Source organism: Rhinolophus sinicus, linkage group LG07 (genome assembly GCF_036562045.2).
Source record: "Rhinolophus sinicus isolate RSC01 linkage group LG07, ASM3656204v1, whole genome shotgun sequence".
In the NCBI taxonomy this organism is placed as follows: Eukaryota; Metazoa; Chordata; class Mammalia; order Chiroptera; family Rhinolophidae; genus Rhinolophus; species Rhinolophus sinicus.
In genome coordinates, this window is record NC_133757.1 from 112,253,242 (window position 1) to 112,267,612 (window position 14,371).

General features: G+C 39.0%; 1 protein-coding gene across 3 annotated transcripts in view; it reads left to right on the forward strand.

The window, feature by feature from the left end:
- Positions 1-14,371, forward strand: part of LOC109446927 (endogenous retrovirus group PABLB member 1 Env polyprotein) — a 43,501-nt gene that overhangs the window by 8,633 nt on the left and 20,497 nt on the right. For 2 of the 3 annotated variants that reach the window (XM_074338485.1, XM_019730794.2), the window contains exon 2: positions 1,250-1,394. The gene's annotated coding sequence lies outside the window, so the exon portion shown is untranslated. The remainder of the gene's footprint in view (positions 1-1,249; positions 1,395-14,371) is intronic. The other variant, XM_019730793.2, reaches the window with a different exon arrangement.

Below are 14,371 nucleotides of genomic sequence, written 5' to 3' on the forward strand. Positions count from 1 at the left end.
CTCAGTATTGCAGGGGCTGATGCCTAGGTTCTGGGTTAGATTTCACCTGTGAAAGACAGGCACATGAGATCTGAAAAGCAGGAGAGAGGCAGAAGCCATTATCCCTCCCACAGAACAAAGTAGGTGTTCACTCTAGCTGGCAGCAGAAAGGAAGCCTTGCCGGCCACTTCCAGTCATTCTTCTGTGAATAACTCATTTTGGTGCCACAGATAACTGAGAACATTGGTGGTTTCCTGTGATTCCTTCAGTTTCTGTATTTTGTGAGATGTGGTTTTTCCTCACTTTTGCTTCCTTGACCCTTGTTTCAATGTTTTGTTGTTGTTTGTTTTTAAAGTACTTAAAACCTTGTGTTAAATCCTTCCTGCTTGGAATACCTGTGGTGGTTTTCTCTTGACCTAGCTGCACCCTGCCTAATAAAAGAAGGTAAATGTTGAGGAAAAGCTACTCTACATTGGTTTTAGTTTCAAATTTTTATATTGTCAAAACTTTAACAGCAAAAACAGAACTAAAGCTTGTACTAGAATCTACATCCATATGTCTTAGTTTTCTATTGCCGCCATAACAAATTACCACAAATGTATTGACTTAAAACACTAATCTCACGGCTTCCGTAGGTCAGAAGTCTGAGTGGGCTTACCTGGGTCCTCTGCTTAGGGTTTCACAGGCCAAAAGGAGGGTGTCAGCAGGGCTGCACTCCTTGGTGCAGGCTGTGGAAGAAACCCTTTCCCAAGCTCATTCAGCTTGTTACTCACTTCAATTTCTTGCCACTGTAGGACTGAGGTCTTCGTGTCGGTGCCAGCCATCACCCAGGGGCTGGCATTTGCTCTTAAGAGGCTGCCCATGTTCATTCTCATGCTTTTCACGTGGCCGTCTCCAGCAATAGACTCACGAGGCTGAATCTCTCACATTTCTCATCCCTGTGACTTCTGCTACATCTCTGTGACTCCAGCCAGAGAAAGTTCTCTGCTGCGCCCACCTAGATAACCCAGGACTACACTCCTTAGTTCAATTGATTTTTAATTATACTGGCAAAGTCCCTTTTGTCAGGTCACATAACATATTCACAAGTTTCCAGGATCAGGGCATGGTCACCTCTGGGTGGGCCATTCTGCCTACCACATCATCTAAAAATGTTAATGTTATTAGTCATATATTCTTTATATACCATCGTCACGTGAAACCGTATGACCTGCCTAGGCTATAGCAATCTTCTCTAACTTGGTATTTTGTTTTTGTACACGCCTCTAAGTAGGAGGAAGAGACGGAAAGCTAGAAAAGGAACTGCCAATGCAAGGAGAGCAACAATAACAAAGCAGACCCCAAGGTGATTTCAAGAACAAGTACTCCAGAAGTTATCGTGAATGGATATGGAAACGGTGCATCGTCTTGTAAAGGTATCACCGTAATGATTTCATTCTTAAAAATTAAGTGTAAGACCACTTCTTCCCTTCAGCAATTCCACATTAATTCTTTTTAATTGAACAGCCTCTCTTCCAACACACACACACACACACACACACACACACACACACACACTCTCACACACTCACACACCTGAAACTGACCAAAATTAGAAAACAGTAATTTCTTAAAATCAATTTTCACCACAAGCCTCATGTGAAGTGGGTGGGGAATTTGGGATTGCTGCTTGAGACCTGGAAATTAAGAGGTTGCTCTGCAGGGTATCATGACATCACCAATTCTATTGTCAAATAAATAAAACATGTGTCTAGCTTAATAGTCAGATGAGATATAGTCCCTGCTCTTTGGCTCCTATGAAGAAATATTTCTCATCACCCGCCTGCCCCACACACACATACACACACCCTGAAACATATTTATGCCTTGATGTGGAACAAAAATATTCGTTAGAAGAATGACTGAAACTTTTGTCCTGCCTCTATTAATCTGTCATCTATCTCAATAATAGAAATTGTTTTTCCTTTTTAATTTTGTCCTCCCAGATCCAAATCCAATCCTTATTATTTCCTTTATTACCTATGAAGCATAGTCTATTTAAAAAACAAAAAGAAAGAAATCTGCAGAGATAAATAATAGTTTGAAAGAATCTTTTTTTTAATCATCTCAGGTCCTTTTGTTTCTGAGCATTATAGAAAAAAGTGTGGTATGAAAAACATTTTACAAGCACTGTATGTGAATAGACTATATACCTTTACCAGCTACTTAGGGTATGACGGGGCTACAGAAACTCAAAATGATTTTTTAATATTTGGAATTTATATTATAAAATAAATGTAGTGAATTTCATTCCAGTTATTGATAAAAATACATCAAATCTAGCCTCCTGTTAATATTTTAGTCTTCTGTCAAATGACCTTAAAAAGCATGTCAATATTTATTTGATATAAGATCATTTTATTTTAAGGAGGTTTATCCCAAATGGGTTAACTATGTTCAGAAAAAGGCCCTGAGGCATACATTTACAGTAATATATCAGATGGCCTTGCCAAAATTTTGCACTTTAAATACCCCTGGGTTTTGCTTATATGAAACAAGTCCTTTAAAATAATAAATACTCTTAGCTTGCAGTCATGCTGAGATTAGAACATTAATATCTCTAACCCTAAAAACGTTTATTAATATTCTACCAGAGACTGAGGACCAACTCAGCAAGTGTAAAATGTGCAAAAGAGCATAATCATAATTTTCATATTTGTATTACAGTTTGTATTTATTGAGAATTGTACCCTCATCGTATTATTTGGACAAGATGTGTGCCAAGGCTGTCTCTGTGACCCCAAGAGCTATTTCCAGCTCTCCCACTGATAGCAATCTCAGTATATCACCTTTAAAATCTCTCTCCACACTTAAGGGGAAAGAATACTCAGAGATCAATTTAAATGGCACAAATTCATAGAAGGGGGGAGAAGGGATGGAATGGAGAATATTTGTACTTACTAAGTGTGTACTCTATATTAAGTACACAGATTCAAAGGTGAATAGGTAAGAAATTTTGTCTAAAAACAATGGTTTATCCTAATTACTTTTTGCAGAAATCTTTATAGGTGCATCAGGAAGAATGCCTCCATTTCTCTCAGTCCTCACATCCCATAGATCATAAGTCTTAGTAATCGCTCCTTCGTCTCCTCCCTGTTCCATTCTCATTGCTCCTGCATGAGCTTGAGTCTTGCACCTCTTCTCACTTGAAAGATTACTGGGGAGCTGTCATCCGTACTTTAATCACACCCACCTGCATCCATCCTCTAGCTGCAACAAGACTGATGCTTCCAAACTCAGCCTGCTCATATTGCTTCTCTATTTCAAATGGACCTCATGATTTATAGAGTGAAGTCCAAATTCCTTCCCGAACCAGGATGTTTCATGCATGCCCTGAGGCTACTGGTCTTTGTCCACATGAACTGCTTCCAGTTCCTGGACGTTTGCAATTGAACACAGTGTCACCTGGACTTAGAGTGCTTTTCTTCTCCTGAGCCCTACTCAAACTTCCAAAATTCTTAACAGGACTGTTACCCACTCCCCAGTCTAGAGAAGAACTATTTTTTCTTCAGGGTATTGGGGAGAGCATGTTTCCATTACTCTTATAATTATTGTGTTGGTGCAAAAGTAATTGCGGTTTAAATGGTTAAAAATAATTGCAAAAAACCACAATTATTTTTGCACCACCCTAATAAAAACCAAGTGGGGGAGGCAGTGGTTGATCTGCCCAAAGTCACCCATTTCTTCTTCATTGGCGCAAAACCAAGCAGCACTATCAGCCAAAGCAAAGGAAATAAAAAAGTCTCTCTTGAAGGTGTTTCCAAGATAATTTGCAAAGACACAAAAAGGACCCTGTAAGTTTTAAGAGGGTTGAGAACAACCTTTCCAGATCTGGTGCTTTTGAGTCTCAAGTAAATTCCATTGGTGCTTTTGTCTATCTCAAGGCTAGAGGAGGAGGGAATATTGACTAGAACATAATTAGTTCTCAATCACACAGACTAATCAGGGTCCACACTTATAATAACGTGTTTTGCTGTGCCATGATCCTTTCTATATTAAAAACAAATAAAATGAAAAAACCTGCCAAAGATAGATCCAACTGAGTGATCATATAGTCAAAATGTGATTACAAAACAAAATTGGAAATAAATCTTTTGGTATTTCCAAAAAGAACATGAATTCTATTTTTAAATGCATGCCAAATAGCATACTCTTGTTTTAAGAATTTATTGCCACTGTATTTTCTACAGCCAGGATTCCATTTTATGGAATAGTTTGCAGTTGCATAGTAAAATATTATTGTTTATTAATTTGGTAGTGCTCCGACCCCCCTCCAAGGCTTTTGAAATTATTTTTCTGTCACTATGTATACTTAATAACTTTCAGAGTTTTCTCTTGTTAATACAAATGCTGATGCTCAAACATTCAACTGCAGACAATAAAATTTAACATATTGTTATTAACTAATGAGAATAATGTTCTAGTGTAATTCAGACTAATTTTGAAAGTATTCCACACAAAATTCCAATAATTTTTAAATATTTGCAGAATGTTTTAAAGAAGAATATAGCCTCCCCAAGAAAACTCCTTTGGAAACAATCATTCTGTATTAACTTGTGTGATATTTTAAAACAAAAGTCTTACTTTGAATTCATATCTATTAAAACTTGGATAAAAGTCTATTTAGGAATATATTTATTAACAAAATACTAACATTCTGACTAAATTCTGGTGTGTTTAAGACAAGAATGATTCAGATATTTTGGTGGGGTCTCAGCTATGATTTTTATCTGCCCAGGAAGTTTTCCCATCTCTTCTTAAATAACAGCCCTGGATCCCCTGATTCCTTTTGATCCAGGACTTGTGTTTCCTAACAATGAGACGGTACATGACCCAAACAGGGACAATCAAGATTTCTTCTAGTTTTCTGAGGGGAAACAAGCCACAAAATATTCCTTCTACTGAGGTTTCTAAGATCATGCTGTGGGCCTGCATCTTCCAAGCTCTTTATAAGGAAAGAACCTATCTGCAAAATGAAGCCAAGTGGTTGGGAAGAGGGGGAGAACTCTTAGTGAGGCTGTGTCTCTGGTTTAAGAATTCTTCAAGACTTTGGTTCTAAATAGAAAGTAGCAGCAGGACTACACCCATTCTCTCACTTTCATGTGGGCACTGAGCCAGTAGCAAGTCCAGGAGACAAAAGAGAAACGTCCTTGAAAACACTTGAATGACTGACCTTCTAGTAAATACATCAATAATATTTACTAGGAGGAGGAGTCTCACCTTTGTAATGTCTTTAGAAGGATGTTCCTGGTCTCTGTAGGGTCACTTGTAATAAACAAATCTGGAATCTATAGATTTATGGGGCATAGCTCCTCGGAAAATCTCATGTAAACTATGCAACTTTGGGTGCATAACAGAGATGTTTGATAACCAAACAACATTCTTTCGTGTGAGTAACGCAGCTTCCTGTGTGAGTAACACACATATAGAATTTGTGTGTTAATCTGGTTCAGAGTGCATACATCTATCTAAGTAATCTATACTCTTGTTTAGCCACTATTAATATTGAGGGCATTATAATTCTGAGTAAGTGAATGAAAGGTAGAAATCCCACCTTTCTAATTTTTTCAAATTTATATACTGTAAAACTCATTCTTTGTGATGTACAGTTCTACAGTTTTAACAAAAACATATTTACCACCACAATCGTGATACAGAACAGCTCCATCAGCCTAAAAATTTCCCTCATGCTGCCCTTCTGTAGTCAACCCTCTAACCATCTCCACGCCCTGGCAACCATTGATCTATCTCTGTCTCCGTAGTTTTGCCATTTTGAGAATGTCATAGAAATGAGATCATACATTACGTATCCTTTTAGGACTGACTTCTTTTACTTAGAAAAATGCACTTGAGATTTGTTCACATTATTGAGTACATGGTAGTGTGTTTGTTTCTCTTGTGGAGTAGTGTTCCATTATATGGATGTATTACCATTGGTTTATCCATTCATGAATTGAAGGACATTTGGATAGTCTCCAGCTTTTGACAATTATGAATCAATTTCATAACCATTCATGTAAAGGCTTTTGTGTACATATCAGTTTTTGTTCTCTTGGGTAAAAGTAGATTGCTGGGTTATATGGTAGGAGTACCCAGCAATCCCTCTCCTGGGTATCTACCAAAAAAAATCTGAAAACATCCATAAAGATATATGTACTCCAATGTCCATTGAAGCCTTATTTGTGGTAGCCAAGACATGAAAACAACAAAATGTTCTTCGATAGATGACTGGATAAAGGATATGTGTTATATATACATTACATACACTCTGCCATGAGAAAAGATGAAATACTGCCATTTGCGACAACATGGATGGATCTTGAGATTATCATGCTAAGGGAACTAAGTCAGACAGAAAAAGTCGAGAACCATGACTCCATTCCTATGTGGGATATAAAACTGAAAGCCAAAACAAACAAACAAACAAACAAACAAACAAAACTCATAGACAACAGATTAGTGGTTACCAGAGGGTAAGGGGGGGAGGGGATACTACAAGAGAGAAAGAGGATCAAATATATGGTGATGGAAGGAGAACTGACTCTGAGTGGTGAGCACACAATGTGATATATAGATGGTGTATTATAGAAATGTATTCTTCAAACCTACGTAATTTTACTAACATTGTCACCCCAATAAATTTAATAATAAAAAAAGAAACTGGCAAACTGTTTTTGCAAAATGGTTGTACAATTTTGCAATCCCATCAGCAATGTATGAAAGTTCTAATTGTCCTGTAGCCTCACTAGAACTTGATATTGTGGAGATTTTTTATTTTAGCCATCCTAATACATATGTAGTGTGTTTTCTCATTGTGTTTCTCATTGTGTTTCAATTTGCATTTTTCTAAATGATTAATGATATTGAGCACCTTTCTATGTATTTATTTGCTATCCATATTTTTTCTTTGGTTAAATATCTGTTCAAATTTTTTGCCCATTTTTTTATTGGGTTTTTTCCTTACTTTGTTTTGAGAGTTCTTGTATCTTCTGGGTATAAGATTCTTTAAGATATATGATTTGCAAATATTTTCTCCCAGCTATAACTTGTTTTTCATTCCCTTTTGCAGAACAAAAGTTTTTCCCTTTGATGAAGTCTAATTTATCTATTTTTTTCTTCTATGAGTTACGCTTTGGGGGTTGTGCAATCCTGCTTTTTGCTAAGCTATCTAAGTGCTCTGCTTTAGCCTTAGCTGATAAAATTTATTTTGAAGGCAGAGAGAAGTATATTTGAGACGGTCTAGCTCCAAACAGAACAAGAAAACTTTCATGGACTTTTTCACACATACATATTTGAAATCTCTGAGCTCATCTTCTGTGAGTCCTTTCCTAATCCCAGAAGGCTTTCAGATGTACTTCTGTTTGTTCATGGCCATATGTGCATACCATTAACCACACTTACCACTTTTGCTCTCTTCATCTGCTTACTCTTTAACTCCCTCAAACTCCTTGGAAGCAGGGATGGTGTGTTGACTTCCCTGTAAGTCCAATGCCCAACACATCACAGATGCCCACCAATACTTTGTATAATGAATGACTCTCACCTTGTATGAACACTTCAGACAAATTAAGAGATTTTTGTGTGAACACAGTGGAAACAGAGAAATGAAAAGTCTATGAGTTAATCCCTCACGATGTGTGAGAAGGAACAAATGAAGAAGAGTAGTGTGACGCCTTGTAAGATAGTTTGTAGTGAAGAAATGCAAGTCAAATGTGCTTCTTTACTTATTCAATAAATATTTAATTAAGCACTTAGAAATGGTTGGCTTAGATCATTTCTTGCTTAGATCATTTCTTAATAGTCAATCACTTGACTTTAGAAAACACAAATTCAAAGATGTGATAAAAGTAAATTCAGAGAAAAAAATTTTAGCTTCATTTTCTTTGTTATTCTGAAAATAGTTTTTCTTACAATATAATAAGTTGCAAATACGAAATGTTGAGAATTTTTTAATTGATACATTATCTCTTAGTCTTTATCTTCTCTTATATTGTATATTAAAATATTAAGATGATTAAATTGCAGAAAAGGAGGAAAAGGAAGTGCTCAAAATCAAGAAAATGTGTATCTAACATATGTATAAAATTAATTTATAATGAATGATTCAAAGCAAGCCTTGTATGTTTTGGACAAAAAAAAGAGAAGACATTAAAAATTGGATTGCAACTGAATTCACTAATATTTTGAGATGAATAGTTTTTGATAAAATTAAATTTTTAGTGTGGTACTTGTACAACTCAGATAAAAAGAAAATGACATGAAGAAATAAAAGAAAACTTAATAAAAGACTTCATCTTTGGGACAAAATGTAATCCAGCTCCTAGTATCAGCCACTGATCAAAACAAGATCAGTTCATGGTAATGCTTTCAAAACAATATTAATGAAACAGAGCTTATCTTGGGACAGACTGAGATCAATGGATCATCCTATCATTGATTGGGAGCTTTTTGATCAGTTGTCACCTCTCTGCTCCTCCTCCCTGTGAAGCAGATTCTGGGAGAGGGGGAGTTTTAGAACTCAGTCACTTGGGCTGCGAGAGGGGAAAGGATAGGTCGCCTCTTACTACGTAGAAGGGTCAGTGTGTGAAGCCAAAGGAGATGCCAGAACGCATATCTGGGCATGGAGCCAAGGCCAATTACAACTCCAATCATCCCCAGTTCCTCAATCTAAAGCGATGAACAGTAGGATGTGATAACAGTTACGAGAACTGTTAGTTTTAGGAGTCATAACAAAAAAATGTCAATTCGTTCTACCTTTGCATTTCTACCAAAAGCATTTCTACCTGAAGAAAAACGTAGTAGAAATATTTGAAGCAGTTCTCAGAATCATAGGCAAACCCGAAGAACCAGATTTTCAAGGGGCAGAAGCCAGGGCAGCTCTGAGGTTCCAGATAGCAGAAACGGATTACTGGGAAAACCAGATCAGTAAGATAACAACAGTTCTTTGGTAGATCGCTCCTCTCAAGAATCAAAGTCCTTAAAGGGGAGTCTAGCTGGTCTTCTTTGGGTCTTCTGACTTCTGCCTTTTGCTATAGGAAGACTTGATCAATAGTTCCATCAAACGGATAAGATGTACATTCCCTAAGGAGGTCAGGGCTTTGCTAGCAGGAGAAAGGGAAAGGCCTGCTGCAAAGTTAAAACAGCTGTCAGACCTCTGTATTATATATATGTATATATATATGTGTATATATATGTGTGAGTGTGTATATATATACATATATATACATATATATGTATATATGTATACATATATATGTGTGTATATATGTACACACACATATATATATAACAAATTAATTTCTATTTTGAGCCCCATCCTACCAGACAGGTGGGAAAGAGTACCTGTCATTTCTTGGGGTTTCTCCACACACTGGCATTTTGCTGCTGTTCCCGAGCTTTCTGCATTGCCAAAGCATGGGGTAGGGGCTTTTTGGTCTGGATTTTGGTCTACTGTCCACATAGATTACTAGGACAATCCTATAATCCTGGGCCACATGCCTTCTTACTGCTGGCTCTTTATCACTCCCAAACTGAAATCTTGAATGAGGTGTCTGTGATTCCAGCTTCCCAGTATACTGTGCTGCCAGGCCTCTCTGGAGTCATGTCACGTGCATGGGACTGGGTCAGGGAACAATGTGCAGGTCTTTATTATGGGTAAAACCCTCAGATTGCAAACCCTGTCACAATCCAATGGTACCTTTTTAAAAAATTGCGGGAAATCTTTCTTCCCTTGTGTTTTTTCTAAATCATTCTCCCCCACAAAGTCACTTAACCTTTCTACCAACAATCCAAACCTTCTCAGTATCCTATCAGCTTAGAATCTGAACAAAGAACATCAGGACATTTTGCAGGTTACTAGGGCTTTCCATCCTAACTGCATCACCCCAGCCCTGCCCCAGAAAGCTGATAGTCCAGGGTCAGCTTTAATGGGGACAGGAGGGGGAGAAATAGAAGTTGTTATAACATTGAAGAAGAAAAGATGCAGGGAGAAAACCACATAAATTAATATCTGAAAAGATTATCTAGTTACGCCAAGATCAAGTATTAACACGATGGAAAGTGACCTGCAATTATTCCAGGGTCAGAGTTTGCACGTCTTCCGGTGGCCTTTTACGTAATCCCAGCTCAGGTTTATGAGGGCAGGCTGGGTTCATTTAAAGGGACTACAGACACTATATCAGGACCCTTAGAAAAGAATGAAGTATTTTTCCTGGTAGCCTGTAAAGCAATTTCTTCTCTTTCCATTTTGATGAAGGGTTTATGCTTGTGCACAGGCGTGTGTGTGAGTGTGTGTGTGTGTGTGTGTGTGTGTGTGTGTGTTTGTATACGCATGTGTCTGGAAAAGGGACATGAAAGGGGGAAGGAGCAGAAAAACGGGTATTCGTCCTATATTTTATATTTTCTTTTTGAGTATGCGTGCTTATCTTACGTTAGGCTAGCTAGTATTATTGTGTCCTTGCCATGTGCCGGGTACCATTCTAACTGCTTTACATGTTTTAAGTAAGTCATTTAATCTTCACCACCACCCTGTGAGGTAGGTATTACCACTATCCTCATTTGATAGAGCAGGAAACTAAGGTATAGGGTCGAGTAAGCGGCAGAGGGGCATTAGAACCCAAGCAGTCTGGCTGCAGAGGCCCTGCCTGCCACTGCCTTGCATTGTGCTTCTCTAGGCCAACCAGCTGACATGCCAGCTCTTTGATTCATTCTACTCGTACTGTGTATCTGCTGTGTGTGAGGCTCTGCTCGGTGCTCTGCTGTTGCACGAGGATAAGCAAGCACACGTGTAAATAAGATCCCACGCCTACCCTGTAATGCTGTGCTAGGCAGCAGAGTAGCAGTCATTTGTGTCAAATAAAGGTAAAAAAGATTAGTGATTCTCCACTTATAATTATACTAAAACTTGACATGACTATGGAAAACACCTGGCATTCATGTGATAAGAATTCTATGTGGTCCAACCCAAAATATGAAAATGATATTAGCTATTAAGATTCAGTTATGTGCGAAAATACTGTACATTCATTAAAATCCAATGTCTAAATAACTAAATACCAAATATATATTTATATATAGTTTCTAATCCTTTTTAATCACCTATAATATGCTAACAAAAATTAATTCTCCCCAGGATACATTCAAGTATGTTTATTTTGAATGTATGTAATATCCTTCAATTTTATTTACAGTAATTATTGCAATACATCAGAACCCCCTAAAGAAAGGCATTATGCATGTCAGAATGTCCAGTTAACTTTCCGTGGGTGTCTGCCACCTGGACGTGTGTAGTTTAGAGTGTATAATATGTGTGTTTCTAATGGCATGTCCAAAAGTGAGCAATGAAGTTTTGTAAAACCATGTGCTTGTGGGACTCGGAATGACAACACTTCATTGCTTTTTACGGCCGGTGCAGATGTAGCCATTCTTCCTCAGTGACCATTCTAATTTATCTAAAAACAAATTTAGTATAAAGTCATCCCCCTTTTCATGTAATGAGAAAGTCAAACTGTAGTGGGAAATTGGACGGCCAGCCTGTATTTATCTACAACAAGGGAACTGCCCTCGCTGCCCCCTCCCAGCTGACTAATCCTGTCTGCGGTACTGCTGAGGCATCTCTGCATCCCTCTGGAAGATTTGCAGCAGACAGGCTCATTTCTCATTTCTTGCTCCTACATCCTGCTCCCTTGTGCCACATTTGGTGACTTCCACGATGGGGTGGCTCCCAGGCTGGCTGCTGCTCTGTCTGCTGCCCTGCGGCAGGTAGAGGCAGAAGAGTCAGAGATGACGTATCTATCACAAGACAGAATCTCTGGGGAAATTTTTTTTGCTTCAGATCTAAGCTCCCTGAACCCAGGGATATTGTCTTCCTCATCACTGTATCTCCAACGCCCAGGCCAGAGTCTGGTACACAGTACGTGCCCCACAAATAAGCCTTAAAGGCACGCAGGAAGGAACACAATTTGAATCACCAGCTAAAATCCCAGGATATGCGTCAGACAGTCAGGGAATCTGAAGCAAAGACACTGACATGAGGCAGAGTAGGTTAAGCCCGCAAGAGGATGCAGGGGACTGAGGCAGAGCAAACAGGACAAGACAGGGGAGAAAACGAACCACGTGCACCAAAAAACGATGTGTCAACCATTCATGTATTCATTCAACAAACATTTATTAAATTCCTACGGTGTGCCAAGCACTATTCTCATTGCTAAGACAGTGCAAATAAAACTGACAAAAAACCCTGCCCCCATTACATTACATGGGGGGAAGACAATAAATGAGGTACATGAATAAAATATATGGTTCATTGGGTAATGACAGGTGCTAATGAGAAAACTAAAAGCAAGGAAGGGTGGCATAAAATGTCATAGTAGGAGGAACTGAAGTTTTAGCTAAGGTGGCCAAGGCATGTGTTACGGAGTAGTTACATTCTGAGTAAACACTGGAAGAATGTGAGAAATGATTCCTGAAGAACCTTCAGCTAGATAAAACGGCAAGTGCAAAGGCCCTGAGGTAGAAACTTGCCTAGCATGCTTGAGGAACAGCAAGGGGGGCAAGTGTGGCTATTCCGGAGGGAATTTTCAAAAGGAAAGGAGTAGGGAATGAGGTCAGAGAGACAGAAAGACGGCATAGTGTTAGGTCAGAAAGGTAATGGGCAGAGTGTTGTGGGTGATAGAACTTGGCTTCTGTCCTGAATGAGACGGGAAGGAAGCCACTGCTGGCTTTCTCGCACCCCACTCACCTTAGAACCTTCCTGCAATGCTCTCCCCACTATGCTTTGCTTGACCAATGTCTAGTCATCCTCACGTCTCTGTTGCTTTCTCACAGGGGCCTTTCCCAATTCCCCCATCTAAGCTATGCTTCCCACCACTGGCAACCCATCTCTCTACCAGCTGTTTTCCCTCAAAGCGCTAACCACAAACTAGCATGATGTGCATATTTGTATAATATCTGCCTCCCCCACCAGGATATAACCCCCCATAATGCAGAGGTTGTTCCATTTTATTCGTTATTGAACACTCTGTGTACTTAAGTAATTATCTTTAAAATCATTCCTGTGTTTTTCTCTCTTGCATTTTTGTGTACACAACTTACTTTCTAGCTGGCCTGAGGCGTCCAGCTGCCTGCTGGAAGTGGGGAGAAGACATTACAGTTATTACATTAGGAACAGAAAGAGAATTAAAGAATTCATTTTCATTTTCTAATATTCGAAATAGGGTTCTTGATGTAGGCAGTGGGCTTGAAGGAAGTCGGTATTTTTAAATCCTTTAGCAAACCAACCACTGAGCATTTCGGAGTTCAGATCACTGCTGTCCTGGGAGAGGAAGCAGATAAGATGTTGGAAATCTTGTCTAGAAAAGGAAGAAACAGCCAATTCATGCTTCATCTGGTTCACAGGGATCTGACAGTAGGGAACAGGAGCAGGTAGAGGCAGGAGAGTCTACAGAGCCGGTGAGAGCCAAGGTGAAGCCAAAGCAACAGGAAAGATAGCGAGGCCTGACCAAGCTGAGGAAGAAAACGGGCTGCAGGAGCTCACACTCGAGAGCGCCCAGAGACGGGGCTGTCAGCCCTGCTGGGCACGAGCCATGGAGCATCCCTTGGCAAGACAGTCATCACATGCCTTAGAAACAATATAAAGCACTGTGTGTGTAGATGGATGGCTAGATAGATGTTACATACCAACATGTAACATAAAGTATTATATATGTGCATTGTAAGCATTATTTTTATTGGTATTGCATTCATTATTTATAAAGCACTATATGGATCCAAGCACACCGTCTCCTCTCTATTGTCAAGTCATACCACCCCTCCAAACACACAGAGATGCCCTCTTGGACAGAAGCTATGAGGAAATATGAGGACGCATGTATTTTTTTTAAATTTTAGATGTGAGTACTATCTGAAAAAGGCTGTTCAAATGATTGCATTGTACAAAGTATAGACTTATGAGGAAAAGCAGACAACTTACTGACAAATCAAATGAGCTACATTTTCCTTTTATATCTGAGTGTAAAACTCTGCAAGTTTGCTGCAGAAGGAGCTCATATGGGATCCTTAAGAACCGGTGGGAAGCATATATTTGCTCTGCTGACAAGTAAATACCCAGAGGAGAACTCGAGAGTTGAAGCATCTTGATGCCAGGACAATGAAGAAAAATTATGTATACAGGCAACTCCAGACAATTAGCAGATTAAAGAAAAGAAGGAAGGAGGGAAGTAAGGTCCTCTCTCTTTGAGAGGACTGAGCCTCACTCAGGAGGGGAGCTTTATTCCAGCAACTCGGGCCCAGGACATATTTCCAAAATTACACTTTGAAAAAAGAGATCGGACTCTATGTTTAGTCCAGAAAGAGT